Source organism: Hemitrygon akajei, chromosome 3 (genome assembly GCF_048418815.1).
Source record: "Hemitrygon akajei chromosome 3, sHemAka1.3, whole genome shotgun sequence".
NCBI lineage: Eukaryota > Metazoa > Chordata > Chondrichthyes > Myliobatiformes > Dasyatidae > Hemitrygon > Hemitrygon akajei.
Window position 1 is genome coordinate 128,643,261 of NC_133126.1, and position 8,999 is coordinate 128,652,259.

Here is an 8,999-nt window from a genome sequence, read left to right on the forward strand (position 1 = left end):
CATAAATAATATAAAAATAGCCGCAGCATCACTGAATACAAATTACAGGATCATCATTGAATAAAATTTAATACCTAAGACAGTTTACAAGGAGCACATCAAAGATAGTGAGGAAAATGGGCTCTAGATACTTAGGATGGGAATTTACAACCTAGGACTCTGTAAAAGTGTGTTCAGAACTGGTGGAGAAATTGAAATTGGAAAGGCTTGAGGGATCAAACGCCGAGGACAGAAGAACTGCAGAAGGAGGTTGGGGTGTGGTAAATTAGAATGACAGGATAATTCAGGCTTCGGAGCTACTAGCAGTAATTAAATCAGGGTGTTGCTTAATTAGTCAATCTAATCCAGCAAGCTCAGTTGTTAATGGTTCAGTATGAGTTAAGATGCAGGCAACTGAATTTTGAATGAACTAATGTTTTTGGAGGAGAAAACAAGCAAAGCCAACAGTTGGACTAATTTGTTGGATTAGTCAAGAGAAGAGAAACAATGGCTTACAATATTTTGTATGTTTTGGGCTGAAATCCTTCAGTCAGTCCTGTACTCTTTTCCAAAGAAGCTGCCTGGCCTGCTGAGTTCCTTCAGCATTTTGTGTCTGTTGCTCAGATTTCCAGCATCTGCAGATTTTCTTTTTTTTGGGCTTACAATCGAAGGTAGTTTGGAGGCGATGTTTAAAAATTATGAGTTCCTTGAGAGAGCTGAGGATAGGTGAAAGCTTTGGAGATGCAACCTGAGATGAAGCAAAATAAGCATACAGTAGTCCCATTTTAATCTTTCCCATGGTTTTGTACAGAGCTTGGAGCCTACACCTTTCAGTATTGGTTATTGATCAGCTCAATGGCAACACTCCTAGATCTGAAGCAAAGAAATGTCTCCCAAAGGAACAGCTCCTTATATTCTGCCTGGATAGTCTACAACCCAATAGCATGAATGTTAAATTTTCCAGTTTTGGTTAACTCTCCCCTCCATTCTGAAGGAACTCTCCCCATGTTTCCCTCTCCTCTCTCAGCTTCTGAACTTCTGCATGTCATCCCATCTTTATCCACTCTCCCCTTTCAGCTTCCCCCCCCCCACCAGTTACCCCTTTCCCCCACTGCTTCATCATGTTTCCATTCACATACTCCACACAAAGTTGACCTGCAGGATTCCCCAGCTGATTCTGCTTCCATCTGTCTTTTATCTTTCCCCTGATGTTTCTCATTATTGGCTCCCTTATAGAGCAAATTCCAGCACTGGTAGGTTCTGTACTCCTATTTATCACTGTATCACCCTCCAGCAGCAACCTTCACACTTACAATTGCACCCTCTCATCTACTCATTTCATCTACATCTCATGTTTGTTCTTCTTTATAAAAGAAGAATCATCCACTGTACCCATCTGTCACAACCTTCCATTGTCTTTCAGTCTATCCATAACCTTGGACTCCTGTCTCATCACTCCTCAGGCTATTTCCCCTTTACACGCTCAGTCCAGACTCAGGCTTTTGATCCGAAACATCAATATTCTTTTCCCCACACTAATGCTGCATGACCAGCTGAGTTCTTCCAGCAGTTTAACTGTGCTCCAGATTCTAGCTTTTACACTCTACCAGTTCTCCAAAGAAATGTCTGATGGGCAAGGAATCACTTTCCAATGCAGCAGAGACAGAAGGTACCCAGTACCTTGGATGTGCATATTATAGAGTGAATGCAGAGAAAATTTGCAAGGATGTTGCCTGGATTGGAGAGCATGCCTTGTGAGCAAAATTGGCCTTTTTGCCTTTGAGCAATAAAGGATGAGAGGTGACCTGATAGAAATGTATAAGATGATGAGAGGCATTGATCATGTTGATAGTCAGAGGCCTTTCCCAAAGCTGAAATGGCTAACACAAGGGGGCATAGATTTAAGGTGCTTGGAATTAGGTACAAGGGGGATGTTAGGGGTTAAGTTTTTCACACAGAGAGTAGTGAAATACACTGCCAGTGATGATGGTGGAGGTGGATACAATAGGGTATTTTAAAAGACTCTTAGATAGGTACATAGAGCTTAGAAAAATAGAGGGCTATGCGGTAGGGAAATTCTAGGCAGTTTCTAGAGTAGGTTATGTGGTCAGCACAACATTGTGGTCCGAAGGGCCTGTAACGTGCTGTAGATTTTGATGTTTCTATGTTACATTCAAGTTGCAGTGTTATCCTTCCAATCACCAAATAATTAGCAAAAAGTAAAAGAGGAAAAGCTCTGGAAATTTTACTGGATGAATTTAGACCACTCCATAACTGAGGGACAACTTATATTTTGAAAGGGAACAGCAGCTCAATGAGCCCAGTTCATAAGCCCTGTACAAGACAAACTGTTCACAAGCATCTGGCAGTCTAGGCCTCCCTGATATAACATAAAGACGGCCCAAAGCAAAGAGAGCATGCTCTGTGTTGAGCAGACGGGAACTGATTGCATGCCCTACTCAAATAGGCAATAAGGATAACAGCCAGGTGGTACGAACAGTGACACTGTAATCAGAAAACTTGTCTCAGGCAAGCTGAGTTCAACAAGAGTTTGATTACCTGTTCCATTGGTGATTGCCTGAAATTAGCTACTTGAAACTTATATCATGGGAAGTATTTGAAGAGGGAAATTTGGGAAAGTTCAGTAATGGGAAATTGGCACAGTAAAGGAGCATTGGAAAGATCATACGGAACGGTGGGTAGTTCTGATGGGTGGAATGGCGTTCTCCTGCTCCTATTCTCAATACAGGATTTCATCATATAGTGGTGATACGTCTCTTGGGGTTTACCTGCAAACAAACAAGGATTCTCAGGATCAACTGTTCTTGTGCTCCCAGATTGTGGAGTTCTCACTATTATATGGTGCTTTCAGCAAACTTTCAGGGTCACTTTATTGGTGGTAACTGGCACCAACACCACATTGTGGGATGAATGTGTAGCTTTGGGGGAAGGGGCTGATTCTTTGAAATTTCTTTCCTTCATAAGCATTCAACTTTTTGAGTGTTGTTGCATCTCCATCACCCCTGCAGAATATAGAACATAGAACAGTACAGAAACAGGAACAGACCCTTGGCATGCAATGATGTGCTGAATCAATTCCAGTGGTTTTCAAATGGCTAACTATTGAATCTCTTAAGTCTGTACAATGTCCATATCATTCAATTTTCCTCACATTCATGTGCCTATCTAAACATCGCCTAAGAGTCTCTGATATTTTCGACTCTACCACCAGCCCAGGCAACAGATTACAGGCATCCACCACTGTCTGTGTAAAAGGCTTGCCTGTCACATCTCCTTTGAAATTACCCCCCTTACTTTAAATGCATGCCCACTGGTATTAGGCATTTCAACCATTGGAAAACAGTAATGTCTGTCTACTCTCTCTATGCCCCTCGTAATCTTATAAACCTCTATCAGATCTCCCCACAGCATCTGCTACTCCAAAGAAAATAACCCATTTATCTAATCTCTTCTGAGATAGCACATGCCCTCTAATTCTGACACATCCTGGTAAACTTCTTCTGCACCCTCTCCAAAGCCCTGACATTCCATCTAGAAAAGAGTGACCAGAACTGTATGCAAGTATTACAGTTCAGCATTCAACACCATACTTCCCTCCAGGCTCAACAAGAAGCTCAGAGACCTTGGCTTTCATCCTGCCTTGTGTAGCTGGATCCTGGACTTCCTGTCAGATTGCTGGCAGGTGGTAAGAGTGGACTCCCTCACCTCTGCCCCTCTGACTCTCAACACAGGTGCCCCTCAGGGCTGTGTCCTAAGCCCACTCCTTTACTCTCTGTGACCCATGACTGTGTCGCCACCCACAGCTCCAATCTGCTAATTAAGTTTGCTGATGACACTACACTGATTGGCCATAATCTCAAATAATAATGAAGCAGCCTACAGAGAAGAATTCATCACCCTGACACAGTGGTGTCAAGAAAACAACCTCTCCCTCAATGTCGCAAAAACAAAGGAGCTGGTTGTGGATTACAGGAAGAATGGAAACAGGCTAACCCCTATTGAAATCAATGGATCTGGGTTTGAGAGGGTGAACAGCTTTAAGTTCCTTGGCATACACATCACCAAGGATCTCACATGATCTGTACATACCGGCTATGTGGTGAGAAAAGCACAACAGTGCCTCTTTCACCTCAGATGTTTGAAGAAGTTTGGTATGGGCCCCCAAATCCTAAGGACTTTCTACAGTGGCACAACTGAGAGCATCTTGACTGGCTGCATCACTGCCTGGTATGGGAGCTGTACCTCCGTTAATTACAGGAGAGTGGTACAGACAGCCCAGCGCATCTGTAGATAGAACTTCCCACTGTTCAGGACATTTACAAAGACAGGTATGTAAAAAAGGCCCGAAGGATTATTGGGGACCTGTGTCACCCCCAACCACAACTGTTCCAGCTGCTACCATCCGGGAAACGGTATTGCAGCATAAAAGCTAGGACCAACAGGCTCTGGGACAGCTTCTTCCACCAGGCTATTAGGATGATACAATATTATTTCTATGTTACTCTGACTGTCCTGTTGTACATACTATTTATTACAATTTGCACGTTGAGACAGAGATGTAATGTAATGATTTTTACTCCTCGTGTATGAAGGATATAAATAATAAACAATTGAATTCAATTCATTTGAGATGCAGCCTAATTACAGTTTCATAAAGCTGCAATATAACTTCCCAACCTTTAAGTTCAATGCATTGACTAATAAAGGCAAGCATACCATATACCTTGCTACCACTCTATCGACTTGTGCAGACACTTTCAAGGAGCTATGAACTTGGACTGCAAGGCCTCCCTGCTCAACAACGCTGTTAAGAATCTTCCACTTAAGAATATACTGTCTCTTTGCATTTGAGCTACTAAGGTGCAACACTTCACATATGGCTGGGTTAAACGCCATCTGCCATTTCTCTGCTCATATCCGCAACTGATCTATATCCTATCATGCTATTTGCCAGTTATTTACACATTCCACAACACCGCTAATCTTCAGGTCATCTGCAAACTTACTAACCCACCCATCTATATTTTCATCCAGGTTATTTATATGCATGACAAACAGCAGAGGTCCCTATACAAAGCGAAGAAAATTCTACCGGTCTCCTTACCTATTCTATGTTAATGGTGAGGATGCTTTAGGGAGACAAATGATAAGCCACTCAAATCAGTCAGCCCAGTCTCCAACCTGGTCTAGCAGCCAAATAGACTATCACCATTAAATGCTGAATGTTTTTAAGTTAGACATTTGGAACCTGTATAATAAGGTTAATAAGAATAATAAGAATGTTGTCTGCAGAGGTAAGAACCACCAAAACTCTGGGAAGCACAAGATGAATAAATGAATATACTTTGAGCCGTGTACTAGAAGGCTGAATGTAAAAAGAGCATCATAATTTGTAAAGTACAGGGGACAAAACATAAGGTAACTTACGTGCAACAAATGCAATTGAAATAAAACTGTGGAGTCATTAGTTATAAAGTCATTACTTTTATGAAATGAGACCTGTGGAGCAGGATGACCCAAGCAAGGGCTATTGGCTGGCTTTAAATATCAATACAATTCAATCCATTATAACAGAATGGTATTTCATGCACCTCAGAGCACTGAAAGAATATATTACAAAAGCAGAAGGTTTCATTTTGAATCAATAGAGCTTAACTGAACATGATCGCCTGTCTATTTAAAAACTTGCTTTAAATAGTTAGACTACCTGGTAATGAATACACGTCAAAATGAACACAATTAGCAATCTGAATATATTTGCTTCAAGAAGTAAGAAAATTGGCTCTACATTAGTTTCAAATTCCAAAAGAGTATACATCTATTTATTATCTGTTATGTTTTTCATTTCTCTTCAACTGATATTTTATGAATAAAAATTAAGGCTGAATAAAAATAATTTTCCATCATTATTATTTGGTGTGAGCATCACCATAAGTAAAATAAGGTGCATTTGTGGAGTGCACGGATCAGCAATTTCTCCAAGCACAGTTGAAATATTACTCACCACTTAATAAGAAAACTGTTAGCAGAAACTAATAGCACAAAGTGCATGCTTCACTAATATGTAAATATGGGTCTTCCGATCCTGTATTGCACTGAAAATGCAACTCAGATTAAACAAAAATCTATTTGTGCATACAATAGAAATACTTATGATTCTTAATGTTTTCAAACTAGCTGGATGGTTGAATTGCAAGTCAAAGGATTTTTCTGAGGGTAGCAGGATCATAGTTGTTCACAGGTCTACGCTCAATAAGTCTGCCTTTGGATAAAGTCCAACAGAAACTAATTGGCTGCCCTATGAATGCGAGGTGAAAATGAGAAGTTCAGTACTATAATAAAAAAGAGATAAAATACATTTAAAAAGGCATTTGAGTGCTGCCCCGTTCACTCCTTAACACATGGACTCGTTCCATTCTGGACACCCAATCCAGAAAGAAGAGAAGTGGATATGGTGGAGAGACAAAAGTAGGAATGAAAAGGGGGAAATGCACGTCAAACTTGGTAATTCCAGATCAGGTCAGAGAGTGGAAAAAGTACTGGTGCACATGGTGATTTGCCTATACACACAAAATGCTGGTGGAACACAACAGGTCAGGCAGCATCTATAAGGAGAAGCATTGTCGACATTTCGGGCCGAGACCCTTCGTCAGGACTAACTGAAAGGAATGATAGTAAGAGATTTGAAAGTAGGAAGGGGAGGGGAAAATGCGAAATGATAGGAGAAGGCCAGAAGAGGGTGGGGTGAAGCTGAGAGCTGGAAAGGTGATAGGCAAAAGGGATACAGAGCTGGAGAAGGGAAAGGATCATGGGACAGGAGGCTTAGGGAGAAAGAAAGGGGGAGGGGAGCACCAGAGGGAGATGGAGAACTGGCAGAGAGATGGGCAGAAAGAGAAAAAAAGAGGGGGGAAACACTGAATATATCAGGGATGGGGTAAGAAGAGGAAGAGGGGCATTAACAGAAGTTAGAGAAGTTAACGTTCATGCCATCAGGTTGGAGCTACCCAGCTGGTATATAAGGTGTTGTTCCTCCAACCTGAGTGTGGCTTCATCTTGACATTAGAGGTGGCCATGGATAGACATATGGGAATGGGACGTGGAGCTAAAATGTGTGGCCACTGGGAGATCCTGCTTTCTCTGGCAGACAGAGTGTAGGTGTTCAGCGAAATGGTCTCTCAGTCTGCATCGGGTCTCACCAATATATAAAAGGCCACACCAGGAGCACCGGATGCGGTATACCACACCAGCCGACTCACAGGTGATGCTGCCTGACCTGCTGTGTTCCACCAGCATTTTGTGTGTGTTGCTTGAATTTCCAGCATCTACAGATTTCCTTGTGTGTGATTTGCCTATGTAGGGTTTGGGGACTCACTTGCCAATGAGAAGCTGTCACCAAGCAACTGGGACATGTCTTTGGGGTTGGTTAAGGCTGAAGATTACGAAGGATGCACTTCCCCATCTTGAATGTGAAAGTCAACAAAACCACGTCCTCTGGGCCACCAGACGTGGTCCTCACAGAAAATAATAGCTGGCTGTAAAGAAGGACAGCAACTTCAAGACAAATATCATTATTATTAGGCATTGCATGTTATAACCAGCCATAAAGAACACTTATGCAATCTATGCCTACAGGAACAAATATGCCTGATAACATTTGCAGTGATTATGAACAAGATCAGTTGTAACTTTAAGCAATTTTGGTATGCCAGGAACTATAATTTTCTGAAATCTGTCTTGCAGCTCATGTGGGTCCTTAAATAACGACTGCAAGGGATGAAAGAATTCAAAGTAGATTTATTATTAAAGTACTGTACATATATATCACCATACACAGCCCTGAGATTTATTTACTTGCATGCATACACAGTAAACCAAAGAACCACAATAGAATCAATGAAAGACCATACAGAACAGGAGGATTGACAAATATCCAATGTGCAAAGGACAACAAACTGTGCAAATATGAAAGAATAATAATAAATAAGCAATAAATATTGATAATATGATTGAAGAATCCTTGAAAGTGAGTTGTGGGAACAGTTCAATGATGGGGCAAGTGAAGGTGAGTGAAATTATCCTCTTTGGTTCAAGAGCCTGATGGCTGACACCTGTTCCTGAACCTGGCCGTGTGGATCCTGAGGCTCCTGTACCTCTTTCTGTTGGTGGTAGCGAGAAGATACGTGACTTGGGTGGTGATGATGGATGGTCATTTCATAGCTTGTCACACCAGACAGTCAGCCATTCTTGTCTGGCGCATAATCTCAAGGATTTGTCTCCTTTCAGATTAACTGGGTCACGGTATGAACATTCCTGACTCGACCCTTGTTTTTTATGAGGCCGAGTGGCTACATTGGCACTCAACCCAGCACAGATGGAAAGCATGCCCGGGTGGGTGGGGGGAGGGATTCGAACTTGGGAGCCTTCGCTTCCGAAGTCTGGCACTGATGCCACTGCACCACCAGCCGGCTATGATGGATGGTGCTTTACTGCCACACCGCTTCATGTAGATATGCTCAGTGGTGGGGAGGGCATTACCCATTATGTATCTAGTACGTTGTGTAAACATTTCCATTCAAGGACATTGGTGTTTCCATACCAGGCTGCAGTACAGCCAGTCAATATACTCTCCACCAGACATCTGTAGAAATTTGTCAAAGTTTTAGATGACATGCCATATCTTCACAAACTTCTAAGAAAGTAGAGGTGTGCCCACGCTTTATTCATAGTGACTCTTACATGCTGGACCCAGGACAGATCCTCTGAAGTGAAAACACCGAGGAATTTAAAGTTGTTGAATTTCTCCACCTCTGAACCCCTGATAACGACTGTCTCATGGACCTCTAGTTTCCTCCTCAATAATCTCCTTGGTCTTGCTGACATTGAGTGAGAGGTTGTTGTTGTGGCATCATTCAGGTAGACTTTCAATCTCCCTCCTATATGCTGATTCATCACCATCTTTGATTTGGCCAATTGGCAATGGTGTTGTCAGCCAAGTTAAA